The 20,944-nt window shown below is 39.3% G+C and overlaps 1 protein-coding gene across 2 annotated transcripts in view; it reads right to left on the bottom strand.

Moving 5' to 3' along the window:
* SACS (sacsin molecular chaperone) overlaps positions 1-12,695 on the bottom strand; it is a 96,312-nt gene extending 83,617 nt beyond the window's left edge. The window contains exon 1 of one of the 2 annotated variants that reach the window (XM_034664978.1): positions 12,574-12,695. The gene's annotated coding sequence lies outside the window, so the exon portion shown is untranslated. Of the gene's footprint in view, positions 1-12,350; positions 12,507-12,573 lie in introns of those variants that run through there. The other variant, XM_034664979.1, reaches the window with a different exon arrangement.
* Positions 12,696-20,944: the final 8,249 nt, after the last annotated feature.

Genomic DNA, 20,944 nt, shown 5'->3' on the forward strand with positions numbered 1-20,944 from the left:
TTCTACCCATTCATACAACTCTCCCGCATATAAATACTTGATAATTTTCAAGGTGCTCTCTTAGCACCACACTTAAATGGTTCCTTGAGGTGGACAGAACAAGAGAGGTAGAGTTGCAAGTATGCTCAAGAAACTTGAACCTTGGACACAGGAAGGTGAGGAGCCGTGTTCAAGCTTACTCAGCTAGGAACTGATAAACTGGAAACTGGAAAACCAGCTCCCGAATTTCTGTTCTCCTTGTGTTAGCCGACAATATTTCACTGTTGACAAACATAATTTAGAAATGGTAATCTAAGCTAGACTTCTAACACTAGAGATTCTTGGTTTCATGAAAACCCAGGAAAATAACTCAAAACTCACTGTAACCTATTCCCTGAAAACACTTCCCCAGGAACTTGTTATAATAAAAATATTACCAGACGCCAGGAGTAAGGTTAATTAAAACAAACCAATCTTAATCAGTCTTTCATATAAAATCATATATAATGAAATTTGATTGCCATGTGTCAAGAATTAGAGAAATTCTAGATTTAAATTTATAATTAAAAAATTAAAATTAAATTAAGAAATTATATAACATGAAGATGAAAGCCTTTTGTATGACAATGGATTTCAAAAATTAGACTCTTCAATTTGAAATGTTGAATTAAGAGAAGTTATGTGTATTAAAGCGGAAGGTTAGAATCCTTTTCTTTGTCTATAAAACAAGGGGTTGGAATAAGTGTTCTAAGTTATTAACACCTGTAAAATTCTATGATTCCAGACAACACTTTTAAAATTCTATGATTCATTCTGTGATCTAACTCATAAACAATTCTGAGAATAGGGGGTGCCTGGGTGGATCAGGTGGTTAAGCGTCTGCTTCTTGCTAGACAAGTCTCCAAAGGCAAGGGAAACAAGCGCAAAAATGAACTTTTGGGACTTCATCAAGATAAAAAGCTTCTGCATAGCAAAGGAGAAAGTAAACAAAACTAAGAGGCAACCCCACAAAATGGGAGAAGATATTTGCAAATGACATTACAGATAAAGGGCTGATATCCAAGATCTATAAAGAACTTCTCAAACTCAACACCCAAAAAACAAATAATCAAGTCAAAAAATGATTAGAAGACGTGAACAGGCACTTCTCCAAAGAAGACATATAAATGGCTAACAGACACATGAAAAAATGTTCAACATCATTAGCCATCAAGGAAATTCAAATCAAAACCCCACTGAGATACCACCATAAACCAGTTAGAATGACAAAAATTAACAAGGCAGTAAACAACAAATGTTGGCGAGGATGTGGAGAAAGGAGAACCCTCTTACGCTGTTGGTGCAAATGCAAGTTGGTACAGCCACTCTGGAAAACAGTATGCAAGTTCCTCAAAAAGATAAAAATAGAGCTACCTATGACCCAGCAATTGCACTACTGGGTATTTACCCCAAAGATACAGATGTATTGAAAAGAAGGGGCACCCCAATGTTCATAGCAGCAATGTCCACAATAGCCAAACTGTGGAAGGAGCTGAGATGCCCTTCAACAGATGAATGGATAAAGATGTGGTTCGGATCTACAATGGACTATTACTCAGCCATCAGAAAAGATGAGTACCTACCATTTGCATCGACATGGATGGAACTGGAGGGGATTATGTTAAGTGAAATAAGTCAAGCAGAGAAAGACAATTATCACATGGTTTTACTCATATGCGAAACATAAGGAATAGCACAGAGGACATTAGGGGAAGGAAGGGAAAACTGAAAGGGGGGAAATTAGAGGGGGAGATGAACCATGAGAGACTATGGACTCCAGGAAACAAGCTGAGGGTTTCAGATGAGAGGGAGTGGGGGGATGGGGTAGCCAGGTGATGGGTACTAAGGAGGGCACATGTTGTAATAAGCACTGGGTTTTATATGCAAATAATGAATCACTAATCAAAAACTAATGGTGTACTGTATGGTGACTAACATAACATAATTAAAAAAAAACACTACGATGGTAATCCTTTTGTAATATGTATCAGATCAACATGTTACATAACTCAAACTTACACAATGTTATACGTTAATTATACCTCAATAAATGTGGAAAAAGATAGGTTAAAAAATAATAAAATAAAAATAAAAAGAGGGTTAATAAATGTATGAGGACATTTATAGCCCTTAATGATTTCATTTAGAAAGACAGAAGACTGAAAATTAAGTGTCCACTTTAAGAATTTAGAAAAAGGTAATGGGGTAAACCCAAAGAAAATAGGAAATGATGATAGCAGAATTTATGAAATGGAAAACAAAGACACAGAGGTAATTATCATCAGAGTTCTTTATTTTTTTTTAAAGATTTTATTTACTTGAGAGAGAGAGCACAAGAGAGCATGAGTAGTGGGGGAGGGACAAAGGGAGAGGGAAAAACAGACTCCCTGCTGAGCAGGGAGCCCTGGGACCCTGGAATCATGACCTGAGCTAAAGGCAGACGCTTAACCACTGACTGAGCCACCCCGGCATCCCAGCAGAGCTCTTTAAAAAGACACATTGACAAACTTGTGGCAACGCTGATCAAGATAAAAGCAAAGTTACCCACACAAAAAGAGTGTTGGGAGTAAAACTTTAGACGCATCAGAAATTTAAAAGATAAGAGATTATAAAACCTTTCAGGTAATGAATGTTTAAATTTTGGAAATGGACAAATTCCTGGAAAAATATAAAGTACGAAAATTAATTCAAGAACTAAGTCCATCCTATGAGATAGATTCAATTGCTGATATTGAAAATCTCACAAAGAAAGCAAAAGGCTGGCCAGTTTCACTGATGAACTATAACCAAACGTTCACTACACAGCAAATTCTAATATCTTACAGATTCTCCCAGAGAACATAAAAACAGACAGTATGTCCAAGTAATTTCATGAGGCTGAAAATATTTCCAAATTAAATGATCGACACCAAATTGGGACAATATGAAAAAGCAAAATTCCTGGCTAATCTCACTCAAGAACATAGATGCAGAAATTGGAAATACATATTAGCAAGTTGAATCCAGCAGTGTGTAATAAACAATATCTTATGATCAAATTGATTGGATTTATCAGAAGATAAAATTTAATAGCCCCTAATGACCAAAAAAGAAAAAGTTTAAAAAGGGAAAGGAAACAAAAAACTTTTAGTCAATGAGAAGTAGATGAGAACTTCACTAAAGGGCAGACATACTTTCCTGCCTTCGTTTCTAGTCCACGTTTTACTGAAAGTACCAGCCAATGCAAGACAGCAAAAGGGGGAGCAGAATGAGGAGTGAGGGGAAGAGAGGAAACAAAACATCACTATTCACAGATGGAATATTCAAAAAAAATTTTAGACAAATTACCAAAGTTAATAATAGAGTGTATCAAGATTACTGACATAAGTTCAATTGCATTTTTACATACTAGCAAGAGTTGTGTTTCTTTTTTAAGGTACTTTTTTAAATGGTAGCCATTTATGATAGCCAGAAAAAAATAAGTTATCTTAAACAGTTATAATGAAAGAGCTTGTATAAAACGGTTTAGGAAGAAAAATCCATAAACTTGAACAAAATACATTAAAGAGGTTCTTTTAAAAAACAGAAGCAATGAACATAATGAAAAGGAAGGCTCCATATCATTGAAAGGTCAACTCTCCTCAAACTGGTCTTCTCATTCAAAGGAATTCCAACCAAAATCCCAGTAAGTTTTTAAAATAAAACTTGACAAGCCGATCCTCAGAGTTTTATGCAAGAACAAAGGAACAAGAATTTCTTTAAAAAGACACTCCTTCAGAATAGTAACGGAAAAGACTTGCTTTTCTAGATATTGAATCTTAACGTAAAACTATTATAACTAAGTTAGTAGTAGGGCATTCACACAGAAACAATCAGAATAAAAAGCTTAGCGACAGAGCGTGTATTCATGGAAACTTGATACGTGACAGAGGTGTTTGTAGAGTTCAGTGGGGAAGGCGGACCATTCAGAAAATGTTACTGGGACAAGCGGTTATCTACATAGAAACAAAATGGGTCTGAATCTCCCACTGTGCACAAATATCCAAGCCAGACATAAATGAGAAAATCAAACCTTAAAATTTTTAGAAACATAACACAATATCTTTATGACCTCAGAATAAAGATGAATTCTTTGAAGAACAAATAGAAGCCACTAACCATAAGACAAAAGATGATTAGATTACAGTCAAATCACATTAAAATTAAGAACTTCTGTTCACCTAAGGCAGGCTACAAAAATCAGGAAAATATATTTGCCACACAGATAATTGACAAAAGTCTGTGTCCAGAGTACATAAAAAACTCTTGAAAATAAAAAAAAGAAGCAACGTAAAAAAAAAAAGTAGGCAAAGGACTCTAATTTATATATATTCTTCCATATGCACAGTATTTCCATTTGAAAATAATAAAAATTAAATTTGTACTATAAATTGTGTCTCATACATGGGATAATATTGAAAATAGGTTTATAAAATGAAGAGCATACAATGACATGCTTGCTTAAAATAGTCTTTAATAGCTTTCATTTATTATTATAATAGCTGTTAACTAAGAGTGAGGTACAGATAGAAAAATAGAGTCTAGGGAATAAGGTTTTTATACAAGAGGAGGGAAGGACAGGAAGAGAAGAGAGGGAAGGGAGGCAAGTAGAAAAGGTGTTTGTAAAGGGGGTCATATCCTCACTGCATAATCTCATTTTTTTTTTTTTTTGTGCGTATTTGAGTAGCATCTTCTCCTTTCCTAAACACCAACCATCCCCTCTGTTTTCAGGGCATGTGTCCTCTACCTTGTGAAACACTCTGTGAGAACCCACTCCCCAAGCATTCCAAACTATTCCTCAGAGTTGCAAAAATCCACAGGGTACCCATAAACCCTTCCTAATTAATTAGAAATTCTGAGTGTGGTATTTAAATGATAATATCTTACATTTCTGTAGTCCTTTATAATTCCATATATGCTGTCCTGTGATCCTTAAGACCACTTGATAAAAGAGGTAGGCCAGATAGTTTCTCCATTTGATGGGCTAAGAGATTGAAGCTCAAGAAAGTTAAAGCATGTGCACAAGCCACAAGGGGATAGAGAAGAGCACAATGTGACAAAAGTCTCCGGGGCTGGTTTATGGCAAATGTTGTAAATGTTAGTTTACAGAGATGTTAAAGGCAATGTCAAAGGAAGGGGAGAGACTGTGCATACCATCACGGTGTCTCTTGGGGCCACTAGGGCACTACAAGGTCGCAGTGGGGAAGTGACACAGCTCCAGCACGAGCTCTAGACCCTCAGCTCAGGTTTCTCCAATAAACCAGACTGCTTCTCATATAATGATATTGAAATGTATGGAGAACATCAGCATTCAAAAAGCATCTATCATATATTCTTTTCTTTATTCTCATGATGACTTTGTACAAATACAAGATCAAAATATACAGGCAAAAGAAATATTAACATGTCTTTTTTGGGGACACCTGGGTGGCTCAGTCTGTTAAGCATCTGCCTTTGGGCAAGTCATGATCCTGGAGTCCCAGAATTGAGCCCTTCATCGGGCTCCCTGGTCATGGGGGGAGTCTGCTGCTCCCTCTCCCTCTGCCCCTCCCCCATTCATGTGCATGCACGCTCGCTCTCTCTCTCAAATAAACAAATAAACTCTTTTTTTAAAATGTCTTTTTTATTCCCAATTCATGATTGTGCATGCACGCACACACACACACACACACACACACACACTCATCTTTATTCAATTCAACAAATATCTATTTCTTGGTATGCCATAATTTCACATTTTAAATATGCAGATATATGAACACATCTCTGCTTGTAATTAAATATATATTTAGTTCTATTTCACTTTCGTTATTTTAAACTACAGAAATGCTTTTTGTTCTTTACTGATTGTAAGGTTAACATTATATAGGATTTTTATATGTTTAATACTTTTTTTATATCTGATACTTTTTTTTTTATCTGATAATGCATCCATTTTTGAGTGCTTCAGTATATCCACACATTTACTTTTCTAAATCCTCAACAAGGATATTGCAGGGAAGAGAAAAGCTCCTAGCCTTTTTTGTGGCATTAATCATGATTGAACAGCAGTCTAATGCAATTTAAAATATAAGAAATGTGAGCAAACTATCTATACTAATACATTTAAGTCAGTTCCTCAAGACAACCAAATTAATCATGACATGATAAAGCCTGGTATTTTTTACTGCTTTTATTATAACATTGTGCTAATGTAGTTCAGTGACACAGCCAAGAAAATTAGTCTATCCTAAATTTTTTATATAATTGAAATAATGTTAGTGATAGTTAAATTATGATGCAGTATAGTCAGGTTATCTTGTAGAGATATGGTATTTTTAATTTGTTGAAATGATTCCATAGACATGATCTTAGTTCAGTTTCATAACAGCCTGGTAATTCGGTAGGAAATGGTTAATTCTATTTCACAAATAAGGAAATTGGGGGACAGAGAGTCAAGTGACACCCCATGTGGGGACTTAAACACAGGTTCTTTGGCTTCTCTCTCTTTCCTTCTTTACCTAACACAATGTAGGCACTCAAATATTGTTTCCTTCTCTCGCTATACCTTCCCCAAAAGGGAAGGAAGCTGTTTCCACCATATGGCGTTAGGGGTAGTGTGGTACGATGAAGGCCACGACTGGGGAGTCACATAATGTCTCCATGCGTCATCTGTGAAGCAGGGCTAGCCTGCCCCATCCGTGTGCAGATTCATCACAATGACCCCCCCTCCCCGAACTATGTCTGCAAGTACTTAATAAACTGCAGATAATTTTTGCAAACATTGGATGTCACTCTTCATGTTCACGTAATATTCTTTAACACATGAAGTGACATGAAACGCATTTGTGATGTTCTCTGCCCAGTGACTCAGGTCCTTGTCTCACGCACCGGGGGCCCAAACAATCATTGCTCTATCCTGGCGATTCAGGAATGGGGCTTGGACATCCATCCCCGCCAGCCATGGAATCCGTTCATCTGGCTTGGAACCCTGAAGCCGCTGCCCATGGCTAATATAGGCATAGCGTGCCATTCAGTGACCTCTTCTCCTGCTCAGCAAAAATACCCTGTTTTGGCAACCTGGGTTTTCCCCGCAGCGGGTGAATTTGGAACTAAACATGATCTCATTTAAGGAGTAGGAAAGAAACGTGCCAGCTCCACTTACTCACTGAGCTGAAACTCTCTTTGAGTTACACTGCTTGAAACAGAAACAGCCCAGAGACTCAGGGTGTAAACCATGACCCTTGTGTAAGTAAATGGTGACGTCCCCAAAAGCTGTCCTTTGGTAAGTAGGCAGGGGGGAGCGTGGGAAGATGAAGGGATCTCTAAGGCAGAAGAAAGGAGACTTCACCAAAAACAAAGAGACAGAAGAAATGTCCCAGGAACTAGAGCAGACACCTGGCCATCACCCACGGGAATGAAAAGAAAGGTCTTTCCTGTGGGGATGAGATAAAAATATAATCAGGAGCTACCCGTGAAATGTTATCTTCAATATGGTGACCCTTCTCTCTGATTTGTGTGTCCATTTAATTGCAGAACTGCATGCTTTTTGCAGAAACTTAGGAGTAAAACCCCTCCTCGTGGAGAGGGAGGAAGGGGCCCATGGCCCTGGGGAAGCAAGTATGTCATGGGTGACCTCTCCCCCTTTCCACGGTTCTCTGTGCTGTCAGGATGCACAAGCACCACCCTCTGCAGCTTTACCCATCCTCATAGCTTTCGTTTCCCTAGAAACAGCCTTTCAACCCATTTACAGCAAAGAATCGAGCCAGAATTGCCTCCAACAATCTCCTGAGAATGGCATGCACATTCATCTAAAAATGGGATTTAAAAATCAACATCACTTTCTCATAGGTAGCTAAATCCTCTGTAACGTGGTGAAAATTTACCCTTGAAAGTCCCTAACATTACAACAACAGGGAGCTGAGTACAGACAGACTTTGAGCCCACAGAAAGCCTCGACTGGAATTACCCTCAGAAAAATTGTCTTGCCCCCTTAATCTCAGAACAAAACATGAGTCAGCAAAGGCTTTAAAATGGCATCTCTGCAAAATGGAGAAATCAGATTAATTCACCCTATAAATCAATAGAGCAAAATTAAGATGTTAAGACACAGCAAGAATTGGGAATGTCGTTCATGACAGAGCTGTATTGGCACAATCTGTTGTAGAAAAGGTCATGGTCACTACAGCCCTTATTTGACCCCAACTCTGTGTCCCTGTAATTGAAGGGGCACATAAATGTACTTTGTAGAGCCCCGAAAACAAAGTTAAAGATGAGTGATGCTTAATGGGTTGGCTGTACGTGTGTGTGTGTGCGTGTGTGTGCAATTAAAGATTTCCGTGTAAAATATACAACAGAGATGTTCTATGTAAGATGTAATACGAAAAAAATATACATTATTCCCTCAACATTCCAAATCTCCTCTGTGTTATACAAATCTTCCTCTACTTTGCTGAATGCTCCTCAAGAATGTCCTGTTCATCCTTGACTCTCCTACTTGGTCAGATTGAGGGCCACGGATACAGACGGTATTCAGTAATGATTGAATAATTGAGTCACTTTGGCCAATTTCCAGGTGATAAAAAGACACATAGTTCTATAGCACATCTTGGATTGAATTGGAACCTCTGCTTTCAGTCATGTCTACTACCAGAGCTCCTTGTCGAAGGCACAGACTTGGGGAGGGCTAGAACTGGAACAGGAGCTCCTCAGGGTCTTGGGTTTACCTTTAAAAGCTCAATTTAGCTTCGAAGATAACATTTTACATGAAAACAAGAGACCATGTAGATGAGTTACATGGTATATGAATTATATATATCAAAAAAGCTTTTCAAAAACAATAGATGAAAAATAGATTCTCTGATTAAAATGCACCTCATTTCATATTATCTGTCTAATATTATCATTTGGCTTTTGGAAGGGAAAAATAATATTCACTCATTCACTTAAAAACCAACCTTTCTCTGGGGAGCTTGCCATAGATAGCCATGCAGGGTCTTTACTTACCTGTTGTCTGCTCTCTGAGGTGGGGGTTATTAATCTATGATGAGTCCTATTTAAGAAGGAGAAAACTAAGATTCCAAGAGATGAAGTATCAGGGCTAGTATAATGTACAGTCAGTTTTCAAAACCAAATTTATCTGACTCCGAACAAATATATTTAAAATCGTGGGTATGTTTTTTTCATTCATTAGCAAGGCCTCCAGGGAGTATGATGTGTGTTGGACATAATATCATCTTTAGGACCAGGATTTTCTTAGAATGGTCACTCAGCTTAAACATTTGATAAAAGCATCAACAAATAATACTAGGGAGATGTTTGCATATGATGAAAAACTGATAAAGGTCGGATTTAATTTATGTTTTAAGCTTTAAAACTACAAATTAATATCTTCACTCTCAAAGTAAATGATTATCTAATTTATCAATTAAGGTTCTGTTTATATAAGGTTGCTAGATTTAACAAATAAAAATATACCTAGTTAAGTTTGAATTTCAAATAAATAACAAACAATTTTTTAGATTATATTTATTTTATGCAATATTTCCTGTAATTTATCTGGTAACCCTATTAGGGCTTTTTTTAGTGATTAAATTTATCATTGCATTAAAAACAAGGAGAAGGGCTAAACCTTTACTACTATGTAAATTAGCACACAAATTCCAGATACCTGAAAAACTCAAATACATATGCTTCTCTTACACTTACTACTTGAATGAAATAAAGAGATCTATGAAGTTTAAGTGATCACCCACAATATTATTTGGGTGTCTTTGACTTCTTTTAAAATGTTCAAGTTTCAGGACACATGAAAAGGGATACGTGGATTATAGAGCCCGCATTTTCTAATTTTCTAATCCAGAGCACACTGTTTAAATCAAATGTTTGTCTGGACGCAATGTTACTCCAATCAGACCATAAATAGATGTCACCTTACAAAAGCAAGAACTGGTGTGGCTTGGGCTTCATGTGCTATGAGAGGGGACACTGAGGCACAGGCACCAGAGCTCAGGGTTTGCAGTCTGAGGACTCACTGATGTTCAGCAAGAAAAGCGAACTTAGATATCCTCTAGTCAACCTCCTCTTTTTACAAATAAGAAATAGCTGGGGCTCTGCTCTCTCTTAATTTTACATTTCATAATCTGCAAATGGCATTGCCTATTCTGCGAGATTATTGTGAGAATGACAACAGACAACAGGTGTGAAAGCATATTATTCGACCAAATAATTGTTATAAACCAAGGGTATTCCAGAGATGGGCTGCATTAATTTTGTACCCAGCACTCAAAGGAAACTTAAAGAATACCTACTTCATTCCTCTTATTCAGAGATGAAGCTAGTGACTTTCCAGTTAGCACAAAGAGAAGCCAAGGCGGAGCTAGCCCACACCCCTCGATTCCCACCCAGTGCTTCTTCCAATTTCATCATGTTCCCCCTTAGGCCTCGGCACAGTGGCTCCATCCTAGGTGTTAAAGTCAGACACGTGTGCTAAGTGTACAATTTAAGGAAAGAAAGGTGGCAAGGTGAACGGAGAAAAGCACATAAAATAGAAATTAAAATAGTAACAGGATTGGCAACACAAAAAGCAAATTGCTCCCCAGGTTGTCCAAGATCAGAATAGCAAAGGGAATTGTCCTGGTTTCCAATTTGGCACCCTTTACGCCAATCACATTTAGCGGTCCTTGCTTGGACTCATGGCAGGACAGTCAATATCGTCATCTCTTCTACCATCACAAAGGATTTGGTAGGAGCTATGCAAAGAGAGTTGGCTTTCCCTTCTCCAATAGAACACTCTTACGGCAACGTGGAAATGTCAGTGTTACTTTTATAGGCGAGAGATCTTTAGCAAGTCCTGAATATATGTTTTATATTTAATTAGAGCTGATTAAGATGCCCTTGGTCAAAAGATCATTTCAGAATTCCTTCCTTTAGGGAAATGGTATGAGAAACCACTTTAGCCTTCCTCCTCCTGGTTGAGGGGATAGGAAGGTGGGGAGACAGAATGGGAAAAGTCAAAACTCCTGCTAAATAGCAACATTGTGCCAACTTCTGGGCTGGTGCCTTCATTTGTATTACCTCATTCCGAACCCCACAACAGTTGTGTGAAAAACAACTGCCAACATCTCTAGCAGAGGAAGGAACTGAGACTCAGAGAAGTCAAGTGAGTTTTCAGTGGTTGCAGAACTAAGCTGTGGCAGAGCTGAGTGAGATTAGAACTCAGAACATCTTCTGAGAACAAATCCAGCATAAAGCAACATTACAGTAGAGGCTTCTGATGTAAGCGAAACTTGGTTTCAAAAAGCTATGATCGGGCTTTTCTTCCTATCATAGAAGAATAGAAAACACCATCTAAATCATGGATAGGATCTTACAAACCAAGAAAGACACAAGCAAAAGATGGGAATACAGAACCTTCTGCTTGGTATGTTTGAAAGGCAAACTGACGGAGACTTGATCTCCATAGAAGAGATGGGGGAAATTGGCCAGCCCAAAAACCAGACAAGGTAAGAAAAGGATGAAGTAAGACTTTGCGTCAGGTTTAGGGAAAGAAAGCTAGTTAGTCAAAAGCAAAACCACCGGGACATCCTAATCCTGCATTAACCTGGTTATCAATGGGTAGCTTTAAAAAACAATCTAGGAGATTCACTTTTCATGTGACAAATAAAATGGGATTAAGTGTCAATCATTCTATCTGCATTGGTAGAGAAATAAAAGAGCATCCTTTCCATACAACTTCAGGGCAGCTCATGCTTGGGAAACACATGGAATTAACCTGCATTCACTTTTACTTACACAGAGCAGGATAAAATTAAAACCAAAACAATTAGGATGTTAGAAATAAATCCAGCGGTCTTTACTGAGGTATTAACCTTGTTTTAAGAAAAAGAACAAGACGGAGATTCTTGTTAAAACTGGAATACTCTTTCTACGAATGTAATGATCACTTATTAGAAAAAAATTGAATAACGAAGTAAAATGCTTCTAACTAAAAGCAGGATTTTCCAGTATCATTGTATAAGGTAACTATAATATGTGGAATAATTTAAGGGCATGCTGTTTGAAATGAAGACACTCACCATAAATTAAACTATAAGCCACTTTGAGAATCCCACTTTCTTATTCAACAGGGCTCTTAACCCCACACTCGGTTTTACAGCAATAGACCCATTGTGACCAAACCCTGCAACCCAGGGTGGAAATTAAAATGACAAAGCCAGGGGTCTGAGCATCTCGACCGCAGCGGATCTCTAGTAACACGGCAGCTGGCGCCTCCCCCACAAACCCGCAGGCTGCCAGCCCAAACTGTACATTTTTTAAAAGAACCCATTACTCACGTCTGCACAACACGTTAGAGAAGATTCTCTATCCTCTATGGAAGGCGGGTGTCTTGGGAAAGTGGTCAGTGATCTCCGCAAACAACTGCAGTGACTGACCGACCTGGTCCAGCCCAGCTCTCAGAGGATGGAATAACCAACCAAACCGCGGGCCTGCCGATTTCCATAAGCTTCTTCCTTTTCCCTTCCCGTTAGTTATCGAGCTGGATCCTCCAATACTTACCGGTAGCTGTCAGCGTCCATCTGGGCGCCTTTGTTTTCCTCTGTCACATCAGCAGTTCCAGTGTGACTGCCACCGCAGCCCGCACTGGGTCTGGCGGACTGGATGCCGATGCCGCAGTCAGCAGCAAACCCCCCGCCCCCTCCACGGCAGCCTTTTTTTTTTTCTTTTAAAGAGATAGGACCATCATCACCTTAGGTTTTAATAATGCTGCACAATGCAGCATGGTTGCTGAAGCTGGTGGTGCAAAATGACAGCAAGTGCAGTTTCAATTCTCATCAAATTGCAAAGATGAATTTTAGGTGGTAGGCATGGTAACAAAAGACTGGCTCTGTTAAACACTAGCCGTGTGACCTTAGACAAGTCACTCGTGGGTTTCCGTTTAGTTCATGGAAACTGAGGAGTTGTGACCAGGCAATGCTCAGTCTGGAAATCCTCTCATTTACTACAATTAGATACAAAGACATCAGCCACATACTCACTGATAAAATACATTAACACACTATGTGTGCATTGCAGGTTATAGTTCACAAAGCGGTTTTTGTATTTTATTTGGATTTGGGTATGAAGTTTCAAAGGTTTAAAAGAATAAGTATTTACCCAAAATGTTTTGTAAATTGTGAAATGTTGCACAGCATTGTTACTGTTACTGTCAGTTCAGTAATAAAAATATTGTAACAATGAATTAAATAGAGTTCTACCTTCTTGCTTCCTACACATGGGGGATGTGAAATACACAGAGTCTGGTTTTGTAAATAGCTCTTCCCCTGTGGTCCTTGGGTGCACCATATTCCTCATAGCCTCCCAGTAGACCTGCCTACGCCAGTAGAAACCTAGAACAGAGGCTTATCTAGAACTACTTCTAATTTGAAGCTCCTGGTTGCTTCACGTCTGAGCAAAATACCTAACTCAGCTCTACCAACTCCAGACCTGAAAGGCTAAACTGATCTCTCCTGGGAAGACCAGTGAGGGCCCAAAATGTTAGCACCCACTCCAGGAGCCATGCCACCTGCCTCTCTGCAGCAAGGGCTTCCGTGAGGCTGCCACTTAAGACACCAAATCTAATTTCCTTTGTGTCCTAGACTCACGAATTCACCCATTTATATATACTTTATATATAAATTCCTATGAAATAGTAGGGAGATGTGTTATTCTGATAAAATCACTATATAACAACAAGGGAGAAATAGTGTCCTGAGGATCTTCTATCTGATCTTAGGGGAGGCCACCAGCAGTCTGGCCCTTAGTGGAATGCCCCCGTGGGGGTGAGCTTTGCCTCTCCAGAGGTGTCTCAATTCTAAGAGCACCACCTTGGTCGTCATCAAATTAATAAAGCCTGATCTATGGAGCACTGGCACTCGGCTAGGCACAGGGACTGCGAGACAAGTCTTCGGTTTCCTCTTCACACAACATGATCATCTGCATACTTACAACTTTGAACTATTAGAACCCTGGGGGGGCAGATGTTATAAATTGTAAGTATTTATAATTCCCCATTCCTCCACCTTCCAAGGAAAATGGGTCCCTAATGAGATCATTTTGCTTTGTTCAGTGTAGCCATGCTGGGATGCAGGCAGTGGAAATAAAAGAATAATGACACTACTGTTTTGTGCTAATTAGAAAGACAGTGTGTGTTTATTTTAGAAAATATGAGAAATATAACCCATCATCCCACCACCTGAAATAGCTGTTATCTTTTGATATTTGATATTTGTGTATATATAGATATACACATCTTATACATATATATAAGTTTAATATCTCGTTTTCCCACTTCATATTGAAAATATTTTCCTCTTTCATTCTTTGAAGTCCCACTTTTTAATGCCTGCATGAAAACCCTTCTTACAGTTATACCGTGGTGTCTTCAACAATTCCCTACTGTTGTTCCTTTAGATTGATATATATTATTTTCAGAAAGGTGATACCATTTTGCCCACCTACTCACACTGCATAAAAGTGCCCAGAGACATACTGGTTATGTAGAAATGGCCAAATGATACAGAGGTTAACACATCAGTTCCTTCCTGAGCAGGGCACATGGCATGCCTTTGTGCTATCACAAGGATTTGCATGTGTGCGTGTGGTTGCACACACACTCGGAAAGTGGATTCATGTGGAGTACAGCACTGGGCCTTGCCACGGTCCAGACACACTAGCACACTCAAGAAGCCTCACGGGTCACTTCAGTCTGTGGTATTATTTATGGTTTTGAACATTGTTGTCACAAGATTTAGACTTTGTCCTAAAAATGGTAAGAAGCCAAAGGTTTCTAGATAATTAGTGAATCACAAATCTTCCATGTTCTGGTCAAAGATTGACGGTTGAGGTACGCAGTTCAGAGGTCTGCACACCGTCCTCACCTTAAGCTGACCCTAGAGAGAGAGTATCATCTAGTACCTCCCTTACGTGAGGACTTAGCCACTTTTCGAGAGCTTTTAAAGAGCTGGCACAACCAACCCTCTGGCATCTTCTCCTGGATGACTCCCAGCCATGGCTTTCGCCATGGCCCACACTTCCTTTCCAGCCACATCATGTAGCCTGGAGTCCACGTGGCCTTTGTGGCCCTCTTCCATAAAGCTGTATGAATGTCAGATTTTCATCAACTCAGGAATGGCCATTGTTCAACCTGAACAACGGTCAACTCAATTTCAGCATCTACTCATAATTCTAGAGTCTTAGCCTTAATATCTTCGTCACAGTTTCTGTTAACTCCCTATGTATGATGCCAGAACTCTCTCAATCTCAATACCTGCTTTTAGCAGTTTAGTAGGGCGGCATGGATTCAACCCCTATGAACCAGAGAATGTCTAGGCAGAAAGCATCTATGCTTTTTGACCTTCAGTTTCTCCTTCTGTGAAAGGGTGATATTACCTCCCAATACGGGAATACACAATATTCTTGGCATATAATAGGTTTCCAAATTAGAGAGGTTATTCATTTTTTATAATATTTTTTCTGCTTTAAGTCTCTTTCCCCAATTGAGAAGTATAATTTTGAATGTAAGAGCCAGACACTTGCCCTTAAAAGCTACCTATACAACCTCAACTCAAGACTTCCAGAAAATCCCCAGCTACATTTCTAAATCACAGCAGCAATGGGATCCCATGACATGGCCTAAGAAGGACACGTAGAGTCTGAGTTATGAAAATATGGAAGGCATCAGGTAATAACTAACACAACTATGACCTCATAAGCACTGTGGATCCTCAGTACAAACGAACAGGCCCAATAAAGGCATCTGCCATGTTGCAGATTTTTTAAAAATCCCCACAGCATCTAGCCCAGGCTGGGCAGGTAGTAGGTGTGTGGGCCAATGTTAGCTAACAGAAAACTTGGGGCAGAGCCCCACTTCTTCCTTGGGCCAATTTTGTTTTCATATCCCACTGTCATATTTAGGGGACCAGACTATGCCACCCTAAAATATGCTATTTTGGCCTAAGGATTATTTTGCACTGAAAACAGTTGAGAAACAGCAGGAAAAAAGCGCTTTATCTTCCTCTTCATCACCAGAGAGGAGCACAGATATGTTATATACATAACATATCTTGCTAAAACCACCCTTACCTCCCCATATAGTGCCCACAGTCTGCCACCCCTAAAAGCCTAAATCCCTTCTCCTTTGTCTTGTCCCATCTCTACAAACGTATTGTTCTTTGTGAAGACCCTATACAGAGCCCCAAGTTCTAAGCCCCCCTCTGAGTTACTGCTCATCGTTGAGTTTCTCTGGTGTTAATGCACACTGCACATATTATTAAAATGTTTGTGCGTTTCTCTTGTTAATCAGTCTTTTGTCAGTTCAATTTCCGGAGTCCTGTCTGCAGAACACAGAAGGATGGAAGAAAAGGGTTTCCTATTCCCTTGTCTACAGTTACAGACTTGTCACTCGTTCCCTGAACTATTTTCTGAGAAGTCAGTCCCTAGAGCTTAGCTCTGACAACATTCCCTGCAGTTTTGCAGTCCTGTGGTGTTCCAGAAAAAACAGGTTTCCTGAGGCACAGTCACAAAGACAGGTAGACCAACATCACACTGCATGGCTTCCTTGCAAGTAGCTTTCTGTACAAAGGCAAGGTGGATTCCTCCGTCCTTGCTTCACAGTGTAACAATACTACAATGAAGCACTGCAGACAAGGTGCATCTGAATTACAAGGTACCCAGTTCTGCCACAGGATGCAGTGTAGGCAAAATAACAATCAATTTTTAAGGTGATGCTTAAAGTCATCCTGGTCACCTAAGAAAAAAAATTGCACACCAATTTACAGGATCGCCAACTCACTATAAAAGGAACACTGTCATCAATAACCCAAACCTCACTGAGATCACAAAACAGAGTCTAAACAAGTAGGAGTTGTCTCAGATGAGCCTCCCTGCTCCCACGTTTAAAAAAGGGGCGCCTGGGTGGCTCAGTCGGTTAAGCGTCTGCCTTTGGCTCAGGTCGTGATCCCAGGGTCTTGGGATGGAACCCTGGCATTGGGCTCTCTGCTCAGCGGGGAGCCTGCTTCTCCCTCTGCCTGCCACTCCCCTTGCTTGTGCTCTCTCTCTTTCTCTCTCTCTGACAAATAAATAAATAAAATCTTAAGAAAGAAAGAAAGAAAGAAAGAAAGAAAGAAAGAAAGAAGAAAGAAAGAAAGAAAGAAAGAAAGAAAGAAAGAAAGAAAGAAAGAAGGAAAGAAGGAAAGAAAGAAGAAAGAAAGAAAGAAAGAAAGAAAGAAAGAAAGAAAGAAAGAAAGAAAAAGAAAGAAAGAAAAAGAAAGAAAGAAAGAAAGAAAGAAAGAAAGAAAGAAAGAAAGAAAGAAAGAAGAAAGAAAGAAGGAAGGAAGAAAAAAAGAAACTTGGTGGTGCCTGGGTGGCTCAATCGGATAAGCATCTGCCTTTGGCTCAGGTCATGATCCTGGGGTCCTGGGATCCAGCCCTGCATCCATGGGGCTCCCTGCTCAGCGGGGAATCTGCTTCTCCTCCTTTGCCCCTCCCCCTGCTCATGCTCACTCTCTCTGTCTCTCTCTCTCTCTCTCAAATAAATAAAATCCTTAAAAAAAGAGAAGACCTTGAAAACCAACTCATTTTAATATGTAAAAATCAACCATCCTACCATTCAGAAAACACACACACACTGTTGGTATATTAGTGGGTATAAATCATTGCATATTATTTCCTAGACATTCGTGTACATCAACAGCAACTTATTAATTTCTCATGTGGCTTCTATATGTACAAGGCCCTTTCCACCTGCCACAGTAAAGAAGTGGCAGAAAACCAAACAGACAGGGGCCCTTCCGTGAGGAGCTTACACTGCAGCGGGGAGAGACAGAATAGACACAAACAAACATGTATATGCCCAGAGGTAAAATCAATGTTCCCAAAGAAATTAAGTACTGTAGGAAGGTAGTAATGGTATTGGAGAGGTGCTCCTTTTTTTTTTTTTTGAGATTTTATTTATTTGAGAGAGAGAGAGGGTGTGTGTGCACAAGTTGGGAGGCAGAGGGAGAGAGAGAAGCAGACTCCCCTCTGAGCAGGGAGCCCAATGAGAAGCTTGCTCCCAGGACCCTGGGACCACAACCCAAGCTGAAAGCAGATGCTTATCCAACTGAGCCACCCAGACACCCTAGAGAGGCACTACTTTAGACAGAGAAGGAATCCAATCAAAAGTTATCTACCAAACATTCATCACATGCTGGAGTTAAGAAATACAGAATTTTCAGGTTTAGAACCAGAGCTACAATTCTTAATTTAATGAGATTAAAGTTAATAATAACTAAAGAAAAACATCCAAAAAAAAGACAACCACTCAACATTTTCATATATTTTTCTTTTTTTTCTTTAATACTCAAAGTTAGTTTATTTTTAATTGCACAAGTACATATAATTGCATTCTTCTTGGATATTTTAAACACTGCAGCTAAAATGAATTTTCCATTATAACCAGCTCATCCTCCATTTCTCATCTCAGAATAAGTAGCCATTATCATATGTCTCCTTCCAGAGTAAGTCTTTCAATAATGCGTACTCATACAGACATAGCAACATATTGCATTGAATCTTCAAAAGAACATAAATTATACTTTCCTTCCTGCAACTTGCTTTTCCCACCTAATAATCTATCAGTAAATATTCTTGTATTTCCATGCCAGCACCCCATTCTTTCTAACTATTGAATGGTATTCCATAGTTAAAACATATCACAGTGTATTTAACTCTTCCATTTTGGTAGATATTAAATTGACTTCCAATTTGCATTATTAAAAAATAAAACTGTACTTGCCTCTTTATGTCCATGGGACTCAGGCAGGTAAGATGGAGTGGAATTGCTGGATCATAGGATTTAAATTTTATTTATTTATTTATTTAGTCAGTTATTTTGAAGACAGAATGAGAGAGCGCAAGTGGGGAGGGGCAGACAGAGAGAGAATCTTAAGCTGGTTCCACACCCAGCAAGGAGCCCAACTCAGGACTTGATCTCATGACCCTGAGATCATGACCCTGAGATCATGACCTGAGCCCAAATCAAGAGTCAGATGCATAACTGACTAAGCTACCCAGGCACTCCAAATTTTAATATATATTGTCTAATAACTCTAGCATTTAAAGTGCTTATATTGGGGATGCCTGGGTGGCTCAGGTAGTTAAGCGTTTGCCTTCAGCTCAGGTCATGATCCCAGGGTCCTGGGATGGAGCCCTGAAACAGGCTTCCTGCTCAGGGTGGAGTCTGCTCCTCCCTCTTCCTCTCTCTGCCCCTCTCTCTGCTCGTGCTCTCTCTCTCTCAAATAAATAAATAAGATCTTTAAATAAAAAATAAAGTGCTTGTATTGGTTTAAACTTCCACCAGAAATGTACCCTTTGCAATATTAGAGCCACAACATACCTACCATTTAAGACTACATTTTCTCCCATGTAACAAAACAGCATGAACACTTTTCTATGTATTTAAGTGTCTTTTTAAATGACAATTTTTAATGGAAGTGTATTATTCTATTTCAGTTGCATTAAACTGTTTTTTTAAATCAATGTCCCTACGATTGGATATTTCAGATATGTTCAATTGCAGCTATTATCTTTGTATGCATTTGGGATAATTTCATTATGCCACATTCTTTGAAGTTAATATTGGGCCAAAGAGGATGAATATGTTTAAAGCGTCTGACACAAGAGTTGCCAAATTGCCCTCCAGAGGACTTCACCGGTTGACATCCCACCAGCAGGTGGTCAGAATAACCACAGGCGTGTTTGATGAGCATCTCAGGGGTCCGTCAGGATTTACGTGGTATGAGAAGTCACGAAGGACTTTATGAAGGTGCTGAACTGCCCACTACGGACCTGAGGACCAGCCCCCCACCACAATATGGTGTGACGTGGCAGAATGAGTGAGTGAATGTGCCATCTGTGGTCAAGCTCTGGCTTCCCACTGTCCACCATGGGCCCAAGAAACACGACTTGATGTCTTCCTGCTTCAGCTTCTTCGAGCGTAAAATAGGAATGTTAATAACACCCTAGTGGGTGCATGTGTGGAGTAAAAGAGCCTATGTATACAAATCTTTCAGCACAGCACCTGGTTTAGCTCTCTCAGAAATATTAGCAGGAAATCTTTATAGCTTTGCTGTTTTCCAGGGTGTCCAATGCCAGCAGTATAAAGCCCAATATTCATTTGTCCAACATATGTATTGAATAATTCCTATGAACCAGACTGGGATAAATAAGTATCCTTGCCCATGTGACAAATCTAAGCTAGAATTTATTAGGAAGACCATCCACTGGAAGAAGCATCATCTCTTGTGAGCAATAGCAATCATATACACATGCGTTTTCCTTCTTGCCTTTGTTCTTGGGAAGGTCAGAGCAAAATTTAACTCTCTATTTTGATAATACTGATATTATTGGTTTATGGATTTAGTATATTGACTTCTTTCTCACTCTGATACTTTTCTCACTTTCCATTTCATGATCATTGGCCTTGCTTGGAGTAGCTTTTATATAGATATATAACTGTATACTTTTACTTAAAGAACTGTACATTCAAAGTTATGAGTAAGGAAATTTCTCATTTAAATGGCTATAGAGCTTTCAGGAAGAGGACCAAAGGCAGAAAGAATAACAAAGTACAAACTACAAAGAATACTAAATAAAAGGAGCCAGAGCCGATTTTTGTGATGGGTCTCTCTGTATATTTGGAAAAGACAAAAAAATGGGGTGGGGGCTTGCAGCTCCAGAGCTTTGGTTTCCTGGGTCCCTGCGCCAGTAAGCAGTGGAAACTGATTTTAAGCAGGAAAGGAAACTCACGTTTATTTTGCATCTGCAGAGTTCCCGGCACTACATTGGTTACTCTAATGCTTGGTCTTCACAAAAATAGTCCTTCGGGGTAGGTATTATTCCCCAACTAGAT

Source organism: Ailuropoda melanoleuca, chromosome 7 (assembly GCF_002007445.2).
Source record: "Ailuropoda melanoleuca isolate Jingjing chromosome 7, ASM200744v2, whole genome shotgun sequence".
Lineage (NCBI taxonomy): Eukaryota > Metazoa > Chordata > Mammalia > Carnivora > Ursidae > Ailuropoda > Ailuropoda melanoleuca.